The sequence below is a fragment of the Chaetodon auriga genome, chromosome 7 (assembly GCF_051107435.1).
Source record: "Chaetodon auriga isolate fChaAug3 chromosome 7, fChaAug3.hap1, whole genome shotgun sequence".
NCBI classification, from domain to species: domain Eukaryota; kingdom Metazoa; phylum Chordata; class Actinopteri; order Chaetodontiformes; family Chaetodontidae; genus Chaetodon; species Chaetodon auriga.
This window is the reverse complement of record NC_135080.1, coordinates 12,288,336-12,312,880: the sequence shown is the minus strand read 5'-3', so window position 1 is coordinate 12,312,880 and position 24,545 is coordinate 12,288,336. Positions and strand designations below refer to the sequence as shown.

Here is a 24,545-nt window from a genome sequence, read left to right as displayed (position 1 = left end):
TTACTATTTTTAGGCAGAAAAGCTCTCGCTAGTATTTTAGATCTCTCTAAAATTGGAAAAAGTTAATTTGCAGAGCAGTTGACATCAGCTGCCGGCACCTTTTTGCCAGATTAGTGTTTAATGCATGCACGTCGATATTATCTTTATGTATGTTCATGAAGCGATGTTAACAAAATCATCACCTGAACAAAAGAGTGTTGGTTGTTATGGACACAAATAGACAAATGTGCATCTTTGACATTTTTTATCTTATTATGAAAACAAAAAGTGTTTTCATCCATGCTCCTTTCACATGTTGTAAAAGCGTGATACTAAATAAATGGAGATACTCAATAGAGGACTCGAAATCCTCTCGGTGCTCTGAATTAATGGCAGGTCTTTGTGCCAATGTACTCTGTGGTGGTCAGAGTGCCAATTCCCTTATGTTTAGATACTCAACACTAAAGAAGCGGCGTGACAAACGTAATGGTCTTAATCCATTTTGTCAGCTTAATGCTGACACACAGTACACGGCAGATAATGCTAATAAGGCCTTTACAAAATGTTGTCGCCCAAGGTAGATTAAAATTATACAATTATTTCACTGATGAATACATTTGCTGTAGATGACCTTGCAGAAAGCAGTCAGCTGTTGGGAGCTGGTCCTGCTGATTATTAGCTAGATCTGAATTATGCTCAGAGTGGCAGTGAAACCTTTAAACACTGCTTAACATAGTGGAGGAACTTTTTGGGAGCATAATCTTTATAAATAGCACTGGAAACAGAACATTGTGTGTATGTGTTTGCGTGGGAGAAATAAAGGAAAAAGTGTCAGAGAGAGAGAGAGAGAGAGAAAAGCAACAAGAGTCAGAAAGAGAGTGAAGAGCGGATACAAAGGCTAATGTATCACAGAGATCTCTCGCGCCTTTGTTCACCTGAGAAACTTTGGAGCTCAAGGACACTGTGTCTGTTGTTTGGCAGGAAACATACTGAGGGGAATGAAAAACTACTTTTAAGAGATGACTTGTCTCGCTTCTGAAAACACTCAAATCTGAAAAGAAAAATATGAAATGGGCTCCAGCACTAATCTGACTGTCACAATACAAAATCTTAGATCGACTCATTCAATTTCGGAATTGGAGTGAAAAAGCTCCTGTCATCTATTATGTACAAAATGTGCAGCTGATGGGCGCCACAGAAATTTTGGGAAATGGTGGATATTTATTATTTGTGTTTCTCTCTGAGCAGCATCTTTTAAAAATAACAAAGCAAAAAAAAAAAAAAAGGACAAATTGACATTCTTGAACAGATGGTGGCTCGAGGTGAAAAGTCAGACAATCACAAACATTATTACAATGCATCCTGAGGGGGACATGAATGTGAGCACCATGTTTCATGGTAATCCATCCAATATTTATTAGGTGTTATATTGGTGGTGCTAGAGGGAAAGTCATTGGATCACCAAATCCATTAGGATTAATCCTCAGGACAATCCATTCAATAGCCGTTGAGACATTTCACAAGTCATGCTGCTAGCGAGGCTACAAAAATATGTGCACACTGATTAAACCAAAACTGAAGAACCAGTGGTTCCAAGCATGGATGAAATAAAGCTCAGCTATGATTGTTGTACTGCACGATCTTTAAAAAGTCACAGCAGTTAAATACAACATATCTTCTGTCAAATATGAGATAGAGTAGGAAATGGAAATATGAGGAAGAAGTAAGACTGTGGCTAATACATTGGCACATTTATTCGATAAAGATGTTGACTCTAATAATCACCTCAAGTTGAATGTTTCCAAACAGCTAGTGTATGAAGTATCAATTGAGAGGCGGCACACTTGTGAGAAGGTGAAGCATCAAATCCCAGAGTTAAGCCTTGGCCTCAGAGCACTGCCTCCTGTCTCCCTGAGGATCCATTCCAGAGCTGGATCAGCATGCTAAGTAAGATCCTGCACAGTCAGAACAGAAACCACTAGAACGCAGACGGCTTAAGCGTCTACTCCGCAGTGAATAGTCAACAACAGGGTTTAACTTCGTACTCAGCCGCTAATGGGTCATGCAATAGACAATCAATTTGTGAACTAATAAGTTCTCAAAGATTTTCGGACCAAAATCAGCATTTAGTGATTCTATTTACCAGATTATTACACATAAAGTAACAAACATTAATTCAAACAAATCATGTGAGCCTTATTTCATTCATGCATTTGCATATTCACCATTCAAAGATTCCCAGTACAACAGTCATTTTACCCTGAGCTGGGGCTGAGTTCGTGTGTGCCATTTCCATGTATGCATTAATGCATTCGTTGTATAAACTGTTTGTGAAGTTAAGCAGCAGGATGGCAATTTATTCCACTTAATAAACTCTAGAGTAACAGGGTCATTTTGCTCATCAGTAACAGCTGTGTATGGCTTTGTTGATGCTATACCAGTGGTAAGTATAGCAGTTGTTAAATGGAGCTTAGCAGGAAGACGGCTTCATTCACTCTCCTCTGCACCTTCATTCATTACTTCCTCTCGGCCACACCTCTTGGCTCTTATCCATTCATATACCTCCCTGCTTCCCTCTATTGTCCTATCATGTTAAAATCTAAAAGGCAACTCCATACAGCTTCACTACACACCGCTGAGTAAGCCAGACAGTATAGCTAGACCAAAAGGCATTGCAGATGGTGCAGATTAAGATCCCAAATATTGCCTGACTGGTGCAGAAGCTGCATGTGAATTAAGTTTTATATCACAATCATAGAAATCTGAAATTGACAGTGGTTTACATTAAATACACATCGTTACAAAAAAGTTTACCCACCACTCCTCATGTGACGCTGTCAACTCAACGCAAGCTTAAAATCCAAAATGACAGGGAGGTGGTGGCTCCACCTCTCTTGCCACGCTCAGCCTAGCTGTACCCTGAAGCTACCACTCCTCTCAATCATTAATCACAATCCCCTATTATCAATCCAGTGAGGGCTCTGTTGTGCTCTGCTTACACATCCTGAAGGTGATGCCAGTGTCCAGCCACCACCCACTCCACCAATGTCAGACTCCATCCACAATCAGAGTGGTGATTAGTCTTGGGGGTAATGTTAGTGACAATTATTAGACCCTTCCCCATAATCAATCTAATTGATGTCTGCAACGACAAACTCAAGTCTACAGTTCATTTTAAGATCATTTTTCACATCTGTTAACTTTGGTGGCGAGTGGGACGTCCACATTAATCAGTTTAAAATATGCACGGTTTAATCTAAAAATGAGATCAGGAATCTCTCAGTCTGTGTGCACTGGCTGCATGCACACTCCAGAGGACACACAACTCCTACTATTACAACTGTCGTAAGCTTCCGTCTTGTGCTTGTCCACTGTGAGCTATTAAACTGCTGCTGCATTCACCTCAGGAGCTTCCCCCTCAGATCACTGCTGACCTGAAAAGCGATCAACCAAGTCCTGATTAATGGGTCTCTAAGCCTCCTTGGAGGCAATCACACTCAAAAGGTTGGGCCAAATAGTAACAAATGGAACATTCAGCAATCATCCTTTATTGCATCAATAACCTCAGTTATCGATTAATCAGCACTAAAATTTTAGAGGAGAAACACACCTTAACTGTCGGTGTGACACGTCTTTATTGCACGTCTAAAATGTCCTGCTTGCATTTTCAGAAAAAAAGGACTTTTTAATTAATTTTTAGACAACTCTGGGCTCAGAGGGTGAAGATTCATACTGATGTTACCTCAGTCATCTGGGTCTTGAGTCACGTTGAGTGGACAAGAAGAAAAACCCTGCTTTGTTTCATTGCTTGCATATCCAAATATTACATACCGTCTCTGGAGGTCATCCAGAATTCATTCAACTTTAGTTGCATGTATAAATCTCTTTTTTAATAATATCCATGTAAATGCAGACTAGGCCTAACAAATTGTACCTCTAGGTAAGCAGCTCGATACTTGAATTGATTTTGTTGCTTACATGCACCATATGTAACATAAAAACAACAACAAACGTGATTAAACAGAACATGAATAAAACTTTCATACATTACCTCGTCTGTGAACATGATCCCGTGCTACTTCACAACATCTTAAATCTACGTCTCGTGTTTTCATTGTTTTGATTGAGACCCCGAGTGGCAGAAATGACACAGTGTGTGTTTAAAGCTGATGTGGTAGCAAACAATCCACCCCTGTTCTTTTAAACTCTCCATGGAAGTGTTACGGGTCATTTGGGTTGAGAGGGAGTGACTTGTCTCTGTCTAAACGGTGTGGTGATGGAGGTGGTGGTGGGGGCGCTGGCGCATCTCAGGGACAGAGCCAAAGATTGCCCTCATCAATCTAATGCCTCTCCTCCTGAGGTAATCATTTCCACAGAGAAACATGGCATCTCATTAGGCTGATTCGCTCTCAGTGTCAGTCAGCCTCAGACACCTTCACAACAAAAGCTCTGGTGTGAAAGAACACACACACTTAGATTATTAGACAACCTGATGGCACAGGCTCTCACGCCTACAGCACATTGGCATTATTGATCGAGTGTATTTTCTATTTTCAAGCAGCATTTCGTTGACATTTGACATGCTGAATACAACCGTCTTCATCAGTATACTGGATGTCAAAGTTGTAGATTTACTTTTGAGAAACCACAGTTGCAACGAACAATTGTTATCATTGTCAGTTAATTATTCTCCAATTAAACAAGTCATAAAAGGCAGAAACAATTTCTGCCAACGAGTCAATTAATGTCGCTTCTCCTCTTTCCAAGACAAATACAATAGCTTTTTCTGAAATTACTATGGCAGCAGAGATTTCCATTTAAAATTGTATTTTGTGACACTTGTGAGTCGCTCCAAGAAAAACTGGGATATACGCCACAGAACACACAGATACTTCATATCTCCTTCTAACAGAGTCAGCAATACCCTTTAGCCTTTTTTTCCTCATCTGTGTATGAATGCATCATTTGGTTTAAGAAGTCCAAAACCCCAACTGCCTCCTGAGAGAAAACCCCAGCCTCCGGGTAGAATCTATACAGTAGATCTGAGAGTGACCTTTATTCCACCCAAGAAACGGCCTTAATGCCCTACACAAACATACACGCGCACACACATGCAAACACACACCGCCAAGCCCAGAGTTCTCAAACAAGAGGTGAAAATGGGAGATTTGAAAAAGGCAGAGCCACAGAGACAAAGTGAGAGCAGGCTGAAATCTGAAAAGGCTTTTTATGGATGTCTCATTACATGCTTTGCTTCTTTGCCTGGGGCCTGGATCTATCCATCCACTGAACTCTGCTTTCAGGTGAGCAGGCTCTCACCAAACCCCGACCAAAATCATCTGCTTAAAGCCACATCTGCCTATCAGCTCACACACAGGTGGCACCTTTGAACCAGGATATCATAGAACAACACATCTCTGATTGTTACAAAACACGCGGCGTATTAATCTATCCTTTAGTATCAGATGAAGCTCAACTTGTGGGATTACACACCTTTATTCTTTTTTGCTCGCTTTTCCCACATCTCGCCTCTCTCTTTCTCTGCCCAACCGAGCTCGAGGAGATAAATGAAATGAGGGCTGGCATGTTCCCTGGACATTTTAATTAGCTAGTCTTTAATTCAGCCTGACCCCCTTTCAACTTTGATCAGCCGGCGGGAGCTCTGATAAGGACCTGTCACTCACATGCAAACACCAGGGTTATTCAACAGCAAATTGTCTCTTTTGCCATTCGCTGATGCTCTCTACCTGTGGTGTCATGGGAGAGCTGTTCACGGCTCAGTGAAAACTAAAAGCCCGGTGAGAGCGGAAATATGGCGCGTGAGCTGTGCTCATTCATCCCAGCTCTCCATTCACTATAGCATGGGCTGTGACGGGGTTGAATACAAATGCGCTCCTTGATTATTAAGAGTCGAGAGATTTCTGGGGGCAAAATTAATGTGTAACAGTATTAGCTTGCAGTTCCAAAGGCATTGCAAGGATTGCGTTTAATTTAGTCTTGAAATGACATGAGCCTTTGAGAAAACAGCTTTATGAGAGAACGGCTGAAAGCAAAAGCAACAATGAAACTACAGAGAAATAAAGGTTTCTGTAGGCGCTGAAAAAGGGGGTAACTGGGTGGAAGTATTTGTCCCAAACTGTTCTGCACAAGACGTTTGGATCCATTCACAACTTTCTTTGGTTCAGTATGCCAAAATTAATAACTGAACATAACTCTTGAATTGCATGTCAAAACTTCAAACTGCACTGCTGACTCTGTCTGTCAATTGTAAATACGCCGCAAAATAAAGTAGAAACATGTATTTCTGTGACCCCAAAAACTGAGCTACAATATATACAGAACTGTGATTGTGTGCGCTGTTAGTTTTTGTGCATCTTCAGCAACATAAAATAACTGATTCCCTGGTCATTTTACACCATACTAGAGATCTGTGGAGTGCCTGTCCCTTTAACACTCCAGAGGAATCAGATGTATAGCTCTAGATTAGCTCTAGTTTTAACAGCATGCATCTCAGGCAGACTGTGACAGAACCAAATTCGCAAGACAAATCCTCTCACTGCTCTGTGTGCACTAAGCTGTGCTTGGCTACTCTGTGTATGTGCTCCACTTCCCTTAAGGCGAGCACAGCTGACCGAAATCCCCTATTCACAGTTGTCTCATTGTATAAAACAGACTGTCCCAAATACTACTCCTTTCAAATTTGTTATTTAGGCAAATTATTATCAAACTATGTTGCAGTGATAAAGTGATACCACACCCCTCCGTGTAATGTGTTTTGCTGCTGACAAGTACAGATTGTATTTTTGACCAAGGCAGCAATTTTCTGGCTAGAAATTGAATAAGTTAAACCCAGTGTTAAACAGGTATTATTGCTTCACACATACAGAGCATACTCATTGTACCCTTTGGACATTTCAGAGTAGATCTGGACTTAGAGCGTGTATCCAATTTTTGGACCCATTAATACCCCTAACCAGCCAAAACCAGTCAATAATCAGCAGAATCAAACGGAACACAGTGGTTTTATCAGCTTGACTAAGCACTGTCAGCGCCACTGTCTTCATGCCACCAGACAGTCATAATCCAACTCTGACCCCTTCTACCCCATTATCATTAGACTCGCCAAGCAAAGTGGTCCCATCCATCAGCCAGCTTACCCAGTGACAGCAGCCAGTTTCTGCGTGACTGTGACTGGTGGTCCTTCCAATTTGTAAATGGGATTGGAGAGCATCTACAAAGGCTGAAACAATACCACCCCTCACCGCACACCGCTGGAGCCAGCTGTCGCGTCTAGCCTCTCTACCCACCGCTGCCCCCCCATTCTTGCACTGATCGCATCTGGAGATGCTGCAATGACTTTGCCCGCCACAGTCACTCATTAAACTCCTTCTCTACCTCTTGTACTGTTTCTAATATCTGAGGTATCATGTCTCTCTCCGTGCCTCGGTTCCTCCTGCTAAATCCTCTGACAGTCTCCTCTCGTCTCTTTCTCTGAAGCCCTCTCCCTCCTCCTTATTATCTCTTATTCTCTACCGCTGCGCCTCACTCACACACTGTCTTTAAATTTTCCCTCACTTGGTCCTTACTTTCTTCTCTATCTCTTCTTTTATGTCTCCTTGAGACTCCTCCATCTCTCCCTGTCTTTCTCTGTGTTTCTAATCTCAGACAGAATACCTGTAGACGATATTCATTGCCATTCAACAGGCAGTGTGGCAGTTCACAGTAAACCAAGACATGGCCATTGACTCAACTTATAGAAATACGACCAGGAGAAAACCAACAAAACCAGTGAATTATGACAGCAGATTTGTGCCACGGAGTTAAACTGTGAATCTCATATATACTTCAAAGACTAGATAGCAGAAATTACAGTACACATTCATAAATAACAGTGAAGCAAGATGCGGAGAACACCTTATGGTTATGTTTCATGGGTTTTGATTTTCCAATTATGCACTGCTGTGCCCCGATAAAGCCCAACAGCAGTTAATAATGCTGACAAAAATCACTGCTGCATGTTCACAGCCTGCACAACAGGATATACAGTGTAACAGCCAAAGGTGAAGCGCTGAAGAAATGCCGCTCTGTCCATTTTAACATAAAGTAATGTGCAAATGAAAGCTATGCAAAGCTTCTATCGTCACAGGGTCAAACAAGAGTAACCTGCTGCGTATGGTGTTTTTCCACCCGCTTCCCTGCAGTGACATAGAAATAATTAAACAAATACCAAACTAAACTCACCTACTTTGGCACAAGTGTTCTTAAATATGTTTGCAGCATCCCTTCCTTTAAGAAAATAAACAAATCTGAGTTTACACTGAAGAGCTGTGCATTGAAACACTCTAACAGCTAATGCCACTTCTGACTGCTATTCAGTGGCCAGATGCTGACACCGACTGCGAGCTGAAAAGCGCCACAAGCCACAGCAGCCTTTGTCCATATGTTGCTCTATTCTATTTAGGATGATTCACACTTAATTGCAGTAAATCTATCACACAATCAACCAGGTAGTTTTACTGTACCCGGTGTGTATTTCACCAAGACGATACAGCATGTGGTTACGCAAATGGGATGATGAGAACGTTTCGGTCTGAAGAGTTAAGGAGCTGCTTCTCATGTGGAGTACTTTTAAATGCAAATATAGACAGTGGTGCTGCTATTTCAGAGATATTCTTCAATAAATCATTTGTCATTCTGCTAATCTGTCAGTCAGTGAGTCTCAGCAGCAGTTACACTGTCTAATTCAGGCAGAGCTCCCTTCATAAGCTGTACTTCACCTTGTAAAAGTCCGCCTCTTAACTCTTTCTAAACCCTTAGATCCCTTCTACGCTTTCTCCCCCATGTATATTCGATGTGCTACACAGCCAAGGCTTACTGCATGTGAATCATGTATTATCCCTTGTCCTCTGCTCCTGCCCGTACGTCTCTCCTTTCCTCTAATTTCATTTTCCAGTAGAGCTGTCAGGCTTGTGGAAGGACCCGTCTACCACATGGTGTGGAGAGCAATGAACAATTTATATTCCGCCAGTTGGGCCACAATCACACAGCATCTTCACAATTGGCCACATAAATATTGAGACAACTATTTAAACAGCTCTGATCAAACACGCATCAATCAAACAGAAACAATGAACACAAAGAGGGAAAATGCGTCTGCGTGAGAGAGATGCAGACAGCTAGGCAAGACAGAACGATCTGACAGCTCGAGAGTTTTAAATAACACAAGCAGGGAGCTTTGTTATGACATAAGCTCATAATGCCTGATGAGAGGGACTAAGTATGGTAATAGCTTTGTCTCTAATACATACAAGTTATACTTATTTCCCAACTCTCTCAACCACTTCACCACATGCTCTGTACTTGTGTTTAAGAAAATATGTCTCTATATTGTCAGGAGCCAGGCCCAACATCCCACTAACACCATTTCAGATCCTTTCTCTTCTTTAGCCTCTCTGCCCTGACCTTGCGGATGAAGTAAGAGGTACAGAATTTTTATGTCCAAGAAGCCTGTGAAATGTTCTTCAGAGGAGCATAAAAGACCCTATTAAGCAGTTCCACACTAACTGTGTGCTTTAATCATAAGCGTTCACAGCCTGGTGCTCAAGGAATAAACATACACAAAGCACACACATACTTTCACATGCATGACAGACGAGAGCATGTGCGCACACACACACACACACACACACACACACACATACGCTCACAGAAAAATTGCTTGATATTACAGTTTTTTCCTCAAGTTCTCACTTAAGAAAGCTTTTTTTGATCAACCACCCACATTAAAATAAAACCCATCCTTTACTTTTCTAAATGTCTCCTCATAATGATCAATGAAACAGATCACAGGGAGAAACACCGTCACCATTCCATTAACAACCTTCCAAGACAAATGATCATCCGGTGTGGTTTTTAGCAACAAAATTAGAACTTCCACTGAGTCTTTCACAACAGACACATGACAACTGCAAGCCCTATTTCGACTGATTTGACAGTGCAATAAAGCACAGCGTTTGAAGTAATGGTCGCTCATCCCTATGAGTCATCACTCAATCATATATTCCATCCATAGACTGTAGAAGAAAGAGTGGATGGAGCCATCGTGACGTCACCCATTGGTTTGTGCACTACCATTTTGAAGCCTAGAGCCTTGAGACCATACTTGGACTAAAGCATACGTTTATTTGATCTATTTTACTCTAAATAGGGGCAGAATTTACTAAATGAACATCGTGTTCTATTGAAGAAGACTTAAAACTAGTGATTGAGACCACAAACTCATTAGGAAACTGTTTACTGAGGTCATAAATTAAGTAAGAAGTAGGGAGAAGTAAAAGTAGTACTATCGGACTTATTTCTGCAACCAGTGGAGTCGCCCCCTGCTGGCCATTAGCAAGAGTGCAGAAAGTGCGGGTGCTTTTGCACTGCCCTTACTCTTCTCCCTGTGTCATCTTAAATAACATTTTAGCTCTTATACAAAGAAACAGACAAACTAATATGTTAAGATGGTGAGTTTCTCAGTAGAGAAGATTTACCAATTACATCTCAGTCATTTCTAATCAAAGGAGAATCATTGACATTATGTCTGATCATTCTCTACAATTCAATAGTTCTGAGTTCAAAGAAGTTTCCAGCTATTTCCCCACAATGACTCATATTTCTCTTTGAACAGTAATTATTTCAGCAACAACAGCACATTTAAAGAAGCCAGGTGGCATTCGAGCTGGATTGGTGCGGTGGTCAGCTTAGGCATCCCAAACAAGTTCTTCTTTGGCCTCCAGTATACTGTAGCTGTCTGCCAGAGTCCTTGTACCTGTCTGCCTCAGTAATCTGCCAGGGAGCAGACAAACATCAGTGGGCCTTATCTCTACTTCTCAGGAGCAGCCAGGAAAAGAGGCAGGAAAAAGGCAGGTGGCCCAGCGGCAATACAGACAGGAGCAGACTGAGGCAGACTCATGAATTCAGTCAACACACAAATACAAACAGCTCATTAAACACATGCATACACACAAACCTTGAGCTACCCACACACCACTTAAAAGCTATTCTGGAAAGAAGGGACTGAGTTCATCTGACATGCACTGTGTTTCTGCTAAGCAGGTAAAGAAGAATTAGCTACAGGCAGTGGAAAGAGCATCGAGGATGCAGTAAACAAAGAGCATACCAGAACCAGTTCAAGAGTTCCTGTAAAGCTGAGCAGAACGATTTACCCAGTGGCATTATTGACACATGCTGAGGGGCCATAATACAGCATCTGCACCAAAGTGATATTCAATACTTGTATCTCATGCAAGATTGCACATGTGGGCAATGAAATTCTCCTCCAACCACTTTCCTTGAGCCAAAGTCAGTAAAAAGTCAAATTTTGTCAGTAATACTTTGCACTGGTGCCTCAGAGAAACTCAATGTCTTTACAGCACACTGTGTGTTCTGGCATTTGTATTCACATCAAACTGGAGCTGCCTGTGGCGGGATGTGGTGGCTTAAAAAATACGTGTTATCCTGCATATGAATATGAATTGGGTTTTTCTGTCACCGGCACACTCAAGAGTTTGTAACAGAACATAGGCTAAATAAGGAGTATTACTTCCTGAGGAGTGTGTGTGTGTATAAGATTGTGTGTGCGAGTGTGTGTGCATTTTTGTTGTTTTGTTACAGTCAAAGTTTCTGGTGGAGACATGTTATGGTATCCGTCATTCTTTGTATATACTGAACCTACAAACCAGCACTCACGTGTGCTATCTGTACACTTTGCACCGATGCGGAAAAGAGACAAAATCACGGTTAAAATCGGAGAAACTGGGATACGTGTGCTACCCTGTGCTTCTAACACCCTGCTTGATTCTATAAAAAACACGCTGAGTTGATTGTTGATGGTTTGGGCAAATCCAGATCCTCTCAGTATTCACCTATAAGCCTCCTGTGCTGCTTTCTGATTTTTGTCTTAACAGAGCACAGCAGGTAGCAGCAGTTGGAGGGAAGCCTCCAGACGACAACATATCCTGTCCTCTACATAAGAAACGCTGGCAAAAAAAAAAATAAAAAATCTCACTTGGGTATGGTTGACATACCCAACCATTTGCTATAGGGTCCAGTCTGGCACCTTTATCCAAAAATACATCATTTCTGCAGCTTTTGTGAGCTGTCTTTTTTTAAGAAGCAAACAGATACATGTGAGGGAGGAGCACAGACAAAAGAGAGAGGAGAGCAGAAAGCACTGCATGTTGAAATGTTCTGCATGTTTTTTTTTCTGCATGAGTGAAGGATCAAGTGGTACATTCATGACAGCACAACACTGGCAATTGTGTGTGTTACTATTGGAGGGCTTCAAAATGACTGAACAAGGCAGAGGGGTCGCACTGTAAAGAGGGAGCAGACGTGACATGACCGATTTGATTTCATGTATTTTGTCTGTGAAGGAGGAAAGAAAGTGCTCACGGTTGTGAAGGAGGATGTGCTGCCTGTTGTTTTGACTCACCTGATTCCTGCAGGTGTTATAGAAGTACAGCTTTAAATGTGTTATCATGAAGTGATCATCATGTAGACGTGTTTAGTTTTTGATTATTGTTATTATTATGTGTAGATGCAGCGGTGAAGGCCTCATGAAAGCTGTCAGTGGAGGTGGAAGGATGGCCTTAAAAATAACAGCTTTGTGGTCAGAAACACAACAACTACACACAACCACACACCCAGAACACACATGTGCACAGACACACACACACACACATTTGTCACATTCAAACAGAAATACTGAGATAGCTGTTTTATATAGAAATATCTGCTGATTGTTTGAAGCAGGGCATTGTGCTGCTGCAAATTTATAGCATTCATTAAAATCTGAACACTTTTAAAACCACATAAGTTAGCTTGATATGCATACACACAAGATGTACCAATATATGAAAATAAGTCAGTTTGATAAAAATATATATATAAATACTAAAGTCTGACTTCTATTTTTTTAAGGTATATGATGATAAAAATGATAAAGATTGCTGCATTTCCCAGTTTGCTTTGTTGACGAAAAAAGTTATGCTATGACTACAGATGAGTCCGTCCCGTTTGTTCAGAAGAACCTTGAGCATTAAATAAGCTCTCCCTCAAACCTGTAGAGCTTAAAAGGAGTCAAAGAGGAGCATTTTGCAGAGGAGCTATGCAAAATGTGGGACGACACTCAATAAGAAGAAGAAATCCAGGAAAAGCGCTTCTTTAAAAAGACATCTTCTGCTAAGAATTTGTTTGAAAATGAGGGAAGGTAGCTGAAGGTAAAGGTTCATCCGCCAGGCTTGTTGAGACCATTCAGGAGGGAAATCGACTAAAATATCGAGAAAATGAATTTTTTATGGGTCCATTTAACATGGATGGACAAAAACCTCTCTGTTCAAGAAATCTCAATAAAATAATCCCCTTTCACGCAAACATTGCTGAATTACGCTCCAATAAGCAGCTTTCAGTGTCACAAGTATGTCCTGTAAAAACATTAAAATGATGAAAAAAAAGTCCACTTTTCAGTGCCCACAGAAAGGAACAGACAGTGCATCACTGCTAGGCTGCAGTGAGCAAATGTGTGTGTTTATTTATTAATAAACGAGGGGCATGGACAAAATTTGGCCTTGCAAAAAAAAAGATCTTTTTAGCTGTTTAATTGCGACCACAATCATGTCCGTAGTATCTCTCAAGCAGTTTAAAGGAAAACTTGACCCTGGAAGTGGAAGCTGTTAAAATGCTCCAGTTAAGGTCATCATTAGCCAGCAATGCTCCGCGCGTTCAAGGGATTATTTTGTGATGGCAAAATAATTTCCCTTCTTGTTACGTCTTTATTTCTACTGAACCTGCCTCATCAGCAGCACTAGCCTGGATTTGTTGCATTCAGCAGAGCTTTTATTTGTAGATGGCGCGAGCGACACAGCATGCTAATCACAAGCTGCTTCTTAGCATGTTATTTTACTCTGTTTCTCCAAATCAAAAAAGCAACACAAGGACTTTTGGAATCATGTATGTGGTCCTTATATTGAGTGAAATATTGTTTTTACATCGATAAAGTTTTCTTTAAGGTGGATTCAGAAAGTCCGACAAATAAAGTGAAGGTCTCAGCGTCCGAGCCTTCAGCACACAGGCGGCAAAAAGACCTTCGCCTAAACTCACGGCGATTCATTATTTCCTCTCTCTGTCACTCTCTCCATGCAGTCATTGAAAAGTGCGGGTGAGTGGCGGCTGATTACCAAACATCTTCTCCTACCTTTGATCTCCTGAGGTGTGGGGCTCTAGTCCATCTTGCAGCACAGGAGGCTGTCTGATCTGGGTGGTTGTGGTAGCCACTTAGCTTCTCCTCATCTCACATACACATACAGTTTGTGCCCCCAGCTCTCGCACAGGCGCGTATACGCACGCACATCCACACCCACACTCACTCACACACACACACATACACGAGCACACTTTGGGCTCTGCCGTGTACAGACACTCTGTAAGAGAAAAAAAGGAGATAAGAAATCTGAGTCAGACACACAAAAGAGGATGAATATGATTTTATGAGGCGCAGACATATTATCAGGGAATGCAATCAATTTCACACTGTGCAGGGTTTTAGTAATTCTCAGATATAAAGACGTTTTATTGTCGCAGGTCCCCTGATGAGAGCTTACAGGAAATCAAAAGATCCATAAAAGCACGGTTTGCCTTGTTTCCTATCCTGAGCGTAAACTCTACACTTCAAAAGGCAACTCCAGAACAATGGTACTATAAATCATATTTCTGGTCAGGTATCAGCTTCTGCAGTGCTATAACTAATGCTGAGGACAGCCATTTATTCAACATACAGTGAGTTTGGGACCCGCACTGTAAACCGGAGCTTCAAAGATCACAGTCCTGTTTTGCTGATGGTCTTATTTTACTATTTGTCCCTTACTCAGCTAGATACCCTTCCTCTTTATATAGCACATTCAACATTTTTCATACCGTCACCGCACAACACTTTGAAGAGCTTCTGAAACTCATCAGCATTCAAAACAAGGCCTCGCACCACAATATTGCAAGACAATTTCCACGGTAAATGAGAAAGTAAATGTCACTTACAAGATGAGCATTAATCTCATGCCATTGCATTTTAATGGCACCCTTACTCAGAGGAGAATTAAACTTCTCCCCAGAGATCAACCTAATCACTTAGCACCATGGCGAAATCAGCCGCCTGTGTCACAGCAGATCCACAATCGGACATGTCGCTCACTGTTGGCACATACGAACTGCACTCGTACTGTATGTTTGTATAACCACACAAGCACGCACTTGTGCGCACACACACCAAGTGACCTTGTTGAGCTTTTCAGAGACAAACAGGTTCTCTAAACTATCGTCACACCATCAGAGCTAACAGCTCTGCACTTGATGGTCAAAGATTCAACAAAGGTTGGACTTTTATGAATATTATCCAGTGATCGTGCCACTGCCCCGCATCTCCACTGATACCATCTGGAGGCACAAAGGGCATCGGTATGCTCCAACAGAAACGATCCTCAGATGGTCAAACCACCTCTGAAATTTTCTGACAGCTACAATCCAACGTGCATCCCCGCTGTAGTGCGGTATTAATTTCTCGCAAGCTGACACACTTCCAACTCTACTCTGAACCAGGGCCACAGTTTCGGGACCCGCTGTTTCAATAGGGATGGAAATTAAACACCATTTAAGTCGCCAAAAAGAAAAAAGAAAGAAAGAAAAGAGAAGAAGAGCACGAGAAAAGGGGGGAGGGTGTTATGTGTTCACCTGGGGTATCCTCCATAAAATATACCCCCACTAAAAACATGCAAGAAGATCACCACCTGACCAATGGTGACACAAGGAACTGGGTCCCCGGGCGCCGGTTGGATGGCAGCCCACCGCTCCTGGTCTGCCGCAGAGGAAGGACGACCAGGATGGGTTAAAGGCGGAAGTCAAATTTCACCAGTGCATGGCGTGTGTGGGCATGATGCATGTATCTGTGTGACAAATAAAGGGGATTGTCCCTCTGATTCTTCTTCTTCTTCTTCTTAATAGAAATCATGAGAGAAAGAGGGAGGGCATGCGTCTGACAAATAAAGGTGACGAGGTGAAACTGATTACTTTTCACTGATTTAGCAGTGAAGTGTATTGAACTGCACTGTAGACTGGAGTCTCTGCTAACAGACAACCAGACATTGACTTAAATCACATAGTGGCTTTAAGTCCTTTGGTACTTTAGGACTGCAAAACAATTACTGGATAAATCCAAAGCAAAACATCACTGTATCAGACAAAACACTTGACGCTGTCAATAAATAACGGTTTAGTTCTGGTGGTTCATCTTTGCAGGTCTGATCTTATACTTAGTTCACTCCTCTGTCTGAAAACAGAGCAACTGGTAGCAGGGCGACTTCACCAACTCACACTTGTCTTGAAAGTCCTCCAGCGCGTCAAGTGCATTTACAGGGTTGAATCAACTGTTGCATTCAAAGCTCTGTTTCATTCAGCCGGGAAATCCACTCGTCTGTAATTAGTTGCAATACGTTTTAAAAAATGCATGCATCCAGCTTGAGACAATTTACAGTAGGCACAGAATAAAAGGTGAGATCGGATGAATATTTGAAGATCTTGGAGGGGATGTGGGATAAATAATAATGGGGAAACTTTTGAAGTGCTGACTTATGTAAAGTTTCAGGAGAACGGATATTGTTGCTGAAATGTTCCTTCGGCCTGCTCGGCTCTCCAACTCATTTCCCCTCCCTCTTCCTCTGTCCCCCCCCTCTCTTTCCATTCTTTTCTTCCAGCTTTAGGCTGCTGTATTCAAGCCAAAGGTACAGATTCTATTTCCTGTCAAACACTGGCCAAAGGACTAAAATCCTGATTGTACTGCAGCTCTTACCATTAAAAATAAATAACTTTTACATCTTTTGAGCAGTGACAGTGCAGAGCAAGTGTAAACCATAGACTCCACACATCAAATAAATTGGTTTGTTGCTCTTCAGTGTCCTCAGCTATTTCACATCATGTAGACTGTGACTGGGATTTTAAGATGTAAAAATAGAAAATACATAAAAGAAATCGTATTCTGAATACTGTACACATGGAGATAGGAATGCCAGAAATGGTGCTTAGCTTCCAGGCAGTCAACTTGTTTTACAAAAGTATGCTGAAGTCATTGCATGGCTATTAATCCACTGACAAAATCCTACGTGCTGCACATGTTTGCAAACAGCGATGCCACAACATGTGCGTATAATCACGTACGCTATGAGAAATAAGCTTTTCTGTTTTGGTTGAAAAATATCTGCTAGGCTTGTCATGAAGTTAAAAAAAAAAACAGTCCTGACTCGCTGCAAGGCACATTTTAAAATATACACAAACCACCACACTGCAAAGGCTGCATTCGAAAATTATGAAATCATTCTCGTGTATTTTGGACCATCTGCACCGAGCAATTATTGCCTTTAGGCTTCAATTTTTCAATTTGTTTTGTAGCAATTGTAAAAATACTGGGTAGACAAAGCTGCTCAGATAATATTCGTACATGTTTCAGAAGTGAGTGTTAACTCTTTACTGAGCGCCATCAACACAAGTGTATACAAACCGTTGTGCTAACAGCTTCCTGGACAACCATTAAGCAAATACCAGCCAACACTGCTCCCTCCCCTCTGTCCTCCCTGATCCATGTAATCTTAATAATAAACAAACGCTTTATGTAAGACACAACTGGTCCAGCTGTACATAACAACAGATAGCAAAATTATTGGAAGAACAAGCATGTACAGTGTGTGAAGAATCCAGACTGAAACAACAAGCATCACAGTCAGCCTTGCTTTAAATGTCAGGCTCTTCATGTAAGAAATGAGTAAATCAAAGTCAACATTTGTGATTGATAAAATCAATGATGGCTGAATTTCTTTTAGCCGGTTCGGTTTCAGGTCATTCTTAATGTTGTTATTAACACTTGTGCTTTTCCTACTATGACGAGTCAAAGTGTCTGCTGTTATTTTTGTCACGCTGCTGCCGCTGCTGCACAGCCTGGTAATGTGAAACACACACATTTCATCACTGCAGTTTACAGATGGCACCTGAGGTGACTGACAGACAGTTGGAGCTTTCCTTCACAGAAAACACAGATGAAAAGATGATCAGGCTGAGCCTGTGATTTAACGACATGACATCATTACAGCTTTGTTCAATACTAATCAAGCATGATTACTTCCTCATACAATACAAAATAACCGCTTTTATCTTCGTAAAATGATTCTGCATAAAATGTGTTTACGGAGGCACTGAACACCATGGATTTTACTTCTTGAGAGTTCAGTCTTCAAAGGTGCGTATCATTAATTATTATTGGAAGATAAATGTGTTTGCTGATATGTGAACACAGTTCAGAGTCGAGTATCAGAACATGGAAATGTCACTGAGCTGCAGGGACGTGGAAGTAAAGAGAAAAAGCCTCCAACTTCTCCCTGAAAAATCATTGTGTTTTAATTCACTCATCATAAAGTTACTATCACTGCTAGGTCGTGGTTTTGGTTCTAGCTGTTTGCTTGTTGTTGTTGTTGTTGTTGTTGTCAGTGGTTTGTACGTTTTAAGTCATTTTCACACCTATAGTATGTTTTTCCTGGTCCAAACTGCTTGATGAGTTGGTGAACTTTGAAGAGGTTTTCCTTGGACTTGGTTCTTTTCCCACAGAGAAAAATCCGAACAAGCTAAAACGCAGCACTGCGAGGCACGTGAGGACGTTCTCTCATGGGCATGAGCAGGAACGTAAACACAGGGAGAAGGTCCTGAAGGAGGCCCACTGGCCAAAGACAGCGTGCTAAATTGCAGAGGTCCAGGTCCGACCTTGGTTCTTTCTCCGGCTAGTTGCTAGCAACTGTTAAATTCACTCATCCGCATCCGATCGATTGATAGCTTTCACACAAGTCCAAACAAACTGCACAAACTGGGCAGAAGCATGAGCGTTTGTTTTAAGTGAACCAAACACGTTAAGTTGTTTTCAAGGTTTTTCAGAAGGAAGAAATAGTAGAACCCAAACAACAAGTGTTAAAGCTGATCTGACATAATACCCTCCAGGATACGGATCCCCCCTCAGGCCATCCATCCATTTGGGAAACTGATGAAGGGGGAAAAAAAAAAAAAGTGTATGCTACTATATACACTATATCAGTAATATGCCTCCACTGAAAAAGAAAAACAGTCCCTAATTATCAGTGAAAAACATGGTGAACTAATGATAGTTTTTCATCATGGTCAGCACAGCAGGGACTATGTTTACGAGTTTGTGTGTGTGCTTGTGCTTGTATACATGTGTGCATGCAAATCTAAGTGTACTCATAAATTTTGATTTTAATCCATGAATAAAATCCATCTGATTTTAGATTGGATGGATTTTTCATTTGACTTTCCTCCTCAACTGCCTCTTCAAAAGCAAGAGCGAAGGGGGAAAAAGGTTTCCTAAAGCAACCTGATAAAATGCTATCTGAAAGTAGCTTTATGTTGATTTACTTCTAAACATGTGTTGTACTATGGTGACCACTACAACAGTACATGACATATGCAGATTGATATTTCACGATGGAATCAATGGGATATGGAAAGGGCAGCAGAGTGGTATGGATTTTTCTGTTTTTGCTTTGGCACAGCCATCAATCATTACAGGTAATCTGGAAAAAGGGACAAACGGGGGGAGAATGAGCAAGACAGATGCTAAGAGCTGCTGCAGCTGAGGTGACGGGTGAGGAAGGTTTTGATTTATTTGCCCTTTATAGCGCAGTACAGCAAGCCACCACTCCAATGCGTTTTCAGTAAGAAATATATTTGCAACTGCAAGTGAAACATCTACCTGGAAGACTCATCCAGTGTCCTCTGAGGTGATCTAAATGTACTGCATTTGACAGGCGCACATTACTGCCGACTCCAGCCTTGGAGCTGCAGTTCATTATCACCACGTGCCGACCATGTCGCCCACAGAACTGCCCAGTATTGCAGTAAACGCTGATGTAGTATGATAAGCTAATGAAAGAACATGTACACGTTGCTATTTAGTAGTTCCATGATTGTGTTTACTACATCGCACTTGACTGATTCAAAGCAGACAAACACGAGACAATTAACACAGACTAAGTGAACAAGCAAGTGAAACGTCAGATTAATCGATAATGATGCAGCTCCACTTGTTTTTAGGTTGATTTTTCAGCCTTGAATGTGGTGAACAGAAGTTCACAGAACAACAAGCTAATCACGCTCCGGAAACAGGACATAAGCTGATGAGGAAACAGGGTAGGTAGGTATATACACACACACACACACACACACACACACACACACACACACAGTCCTGCCTGGCTCAGCAGCAGAGACAGTTAGCTGACAGTGTGGCTCTAGGACACTATATATATGTTTGGGATATGTATATTTTCTGCTAATAAAGATGTGACATGATCAACAGCGACTCAATGGATGAGACTGTTTTGTGAACGGGAGAAAAAGTCTCAAACAGTTGAATTAAAAATGCTAAATTTAACTGAAATTGAGGCAGTAAATTCCAAAAAAGAAAAGTGGATTACTAATCTCCTTTCTGATAACTTTCAAAGCAAAAGCGTCAGCCCATTTGGCCGAGAGCGCTTTCCACAAGTGGCCATTGCTCTGAAACGAACCTGCTGCAGACTGAATTTACAGAAGATTTGGAGAATGATGCTTTTTTTTTTTTTTTTTTAAACCACTGCTTTTCTTGTTTTCCAATGTTTGAATGTGAGGGCATCTTGGTCTGTCAGTCAGCTAGTGTTTAGACCTGCCATCGCCCTGCTGTTTTTAATGCTGAACTCTTTGCCTCCAGTTATGAAGGAATATAGCTTCCTATCAGTCTGTGCCGTGACCCCAATTGGAGAGCCATATTCAATGCAACACACAGGAGAGATGAGAGGCAGCAGTGAGCTGCCCAGGCAGGCTGCAGGGGACCGATAAAGCTTTTAGAATTCACAAGCTGTCATCACACCGTCCCTGATACTAACCCACCTCGTTCCTCCTCCGTCAACCCCCAGGTGGCAAAAGGGACAGTAGGTGAAAAGTTGTGTACAGTGACACTAATATGCAGGCATGAGAAAACAAATCCTCACCATTTTCTCCACCAACCCACACAGAAGTTAATGGAAATAAATATGATTTTCATACATGCAAACAGATTTAATCAAAACAAAGCCCTAATCCTGTTATTGTTTACTACTCTAGCTGCAGGAACATTTTGGGTAACATTTCCACTGCCAAATGTGAGTATTTTTGTTGAGCACTCAATATTGCTAAAAATGGTCACAACCACATTTCCACGGGACAGAAAAAGTGCACAGAGAATAAAAGGAAGGGAGATCAGGGAAAGGTAAGGTAAGAAAAAAGTACAAATGGAAAGTGAGTGACAGACAAAACTAAAAATAGAAGCATTTTCAGATGGTCTACAGGAAACTGGGTTAGACTAGAAACTAGTTTGTGTAGTTTTCATGATTAGCTATGCTACCTCCACACCGCAAGTACTACATTTTCATTTCAGCAAGACACACTTCATCATGTTTCATGTTATAGGTCATGCCCCTCTGTAATTTGACGAGTCAGTGGCAGATATTCTGATTGACATACGTGACCTCACTCTGGAGTCAAATCACAGTCAAGCAGCCGTGTTCAGATTCTTAACGAGCTAAAAGCCGACCTACCCTTACCTTGTGAGGTGGCTGTATTCGCAAGATCACGAGATCACACCACGTGAGCATGCATCTCGCAAGGCTTCAGGTTATGCACTCGGGGCCAAACCACAGTCATTCGCGCCAATCAGCATCTTACGAGGAACTACCAGCAGCTATGGGCAGGTGTGGTGTAATGACCACACGGTTGTTAGTTTGAAGACCGCAATGTGTTTTTCTTCACCGAGAGAAGCACTTGAAATGCTACATAGGTGCCATTAGGATTAGGGTTGGGGAGTATTCCCCCTTCACCAGGCACCACGGCGACACTGCAAAGATGTCTTGAAGTGCAAAGCGAACAGGGAAACCTGAAGAGCTACTTTGCTAACATGTTTAATGCTTGTAGTTGTCACAGCTGTATGGCACTGTGAAAGCTACACATTTTAGTGACAAGCTACTCCTCTGCAGGCCTTTGATGGACTGTGAATGCAAAGAAAAGGTGACAGAAAGATAAAATGCACGGGCCCACAACACTCATGCAGAGTGTGGGGGAGAGAAACGTAGTGAGTTTGAAGGTGGAGATGTGAGACTGAAAACGGTGAACTGGAAGGGAGAATAGAGAAGTAGCAGCGGGAGGGGGGGAGGGCATATTAGGAACTAGAGAAGTTGAGTAAGTGGCGGACTGCCATGTTGGCCATTGCAGGACAGAACAGACTCATTTAGGCGTCTGCAGTCGACGCTGCTGAATGGCAATAGTGCTTCCTCCGCTGCTGGTTTCAGGGACGTGCCTGGAGTGTAGAGCAGCCTTCTTCCTGTGGCCTGGGGCCTTAAATCAGTTCTGCACTAGACACACCAACGAGCAGCTGCACACACTCTCCCCCACTGTTTCTCTCTCTCTCTCCCTCTCTTTCTCATGGCCAACTGAGATGCCACATTTGCTCACTGTGACCCCAGGGTGAGACTTAAGAGGACAATATTGACCTTGAACTTCAACATTCAAGAAAGGAAAAATAAATACCAAAACAGATTTGGCAGCGGAACAGCGTGGAGAGGCACCAGCCAATGGGGAGCTCTAAAAAAGGCATCTGGATATGACAGCGCTGAAGATGAGTTTCTCACAAAGCTCGAACTGATGCAATGCTATGGACATTCAAGGAAGTGATGAGTTAGGCCTGAGGTGCACTGTCCTGCCAGAAGGGAAGGGTTTCAGAGATTTGTTCAATCGAAGCAGCCCGCAAGCTTTATTGAGCAATAGTGAAGACAGGCGTCCACACATCTGGCTTGTCCTTGCCACTATCCCCTGGATGGCCAGAATTACGCAAGCAACATGACTTTGAATACTGCTGGGGTTTTAACCTTACCTGAGGATGCCAGGTGTTCATGTATCCTACAGTTGTTCATGTTCATTTATAATGTATGACCTAGAATACAATATTCTTCCCTGAGGGTACACAGGCATATGCATAATTTACCACAGATTTCAGGGAAGCAGACGTCATATAGCGCTTCTTCCGGGAGAATGTGTTTTATAAGGAAATCCTGTTGATGACAACAGGCATTTCAGTGATTTATAACTAAAATATCAGTCCGACAGTTGTTCAGATTCCCTCCTTGTATCCACATAGACAGCCAAGGTGTGACCGAATCTAGTTTTCACAAACCATAAAATGACCTACATGCTGTATTCTACATACAGGATCTGTCTTCAGATGAGGAATGACAATCTTTCTGCTATCAATATGTCATGTCTGCTTAAGGTTTAGCTTGACAGAGTTTTCACTGTGCTTTATATCCAAAGTGTTTCTCACCCAGGTGTATGTACTGTTTTTCTGGAATCTCCTCTGGGACAACACGTCTGCAGAACATCACGGTGTCAGTAAAGGAAGTAGACAGTTGTTTTAGTTTTGCTCTGAGATTTCAGCTCGTCATTCACGCAGCTACGCTGCAGACGACATGCGGAAGGATGTTGTGGTCTTGATTCTACACCACAACATCCATCATATATATATAATGTATTTTAACGCTCAATCATTATCAACTATTTGAGTATTTTTGATTTCACATTTTCCCAAAGTCAAGAGTACTTTATTTGCCACTTTGTGACCTAAAAACATGGCACAAAATATTAGAAGGATTAGCTATTGCACAGACATTCTGGAAATGCTAAAATATTACATTTATTATGTTTTGAATATTGAGAGATAATTTAATCATAGTCAAATATGTACTTATAATAAAAATATCTGTTGTTGTTGTTACTGGAGTTCATTTCAATTCCTATGGTGAACATATTTCATTATCTTCCTCCTCTCTTCCTCCCAACCTCATCTCTCCCCTCTTAAGCAGTGATTCATTAGAGTCTTTGTGTGCCATAAGCTAATTTACACACTCCTATGATGATTACGAGGCACGTGCACTCGGCGCTTCATAAAGCATCCATCCCCTCGATTGATCCAAGCCTGTCTGGTACTCAAAGCTCCAGGTGCTTCCAGTTTAGTGTTGCAGTGTTTATTTCCCAACCTGTTTCCCTACCACAGCCAGCCGCAGCCTGACACACAGATAACAACACACACAAGTGGCTCTTTGATGAGATGCTTGACCATGAAGACGAGCTGACATTGAGGACAGGCCGAGTGTGGGCCGGTGCCTGCGGTGAATTCTGAGTTTAATTTATGAATACATAAAACATTATAATGTCAAAGGCTCTCACATTTGTTTGGGCGTAAGGCTGCAAATCAAATCAACACAATCAGGAATGAAAATGCATATGCACACCCACACACGCATGTGTGCACATACACACACACACACACACACACACACACACACACACACACACACACACACACACACACACACACACACACACACACACACCATAGACACATGGCGTGTGGTAGCTCAAGG

At 41.9% G+C, this 24,545-nt stretch overlaps 1 protein-coding gene across 4 annotated transcripts in view; it reads right to left on the bottom strand.

The window, feature by feature from the left end:
• Window positions 1-24,545, bottom strand: part of grik4 (glutamate receptor, ionotropic, kainate 4) — a 263,602-nt gene that overhangs the window by 177,841 nt on the left and 61,216 nt on the right. For 3 of the 4 annotated variants that reach the window (XM_076735286.1, XM_076735284.1, XM_076735287.1), the window contains one exon: window positions 14,219-14,444. The exons of the other annotated variant lie outside the window; for it this stretch is intronic. The gene's annotated coding sequence lies outside the window, so the exon portion shown is untranslated. The remainder of the gene's footprint in view (window positions 1-14,218; window positions 14,445-24,545) is intronic. 4 annotated transcript variants of the gene reach the window in all.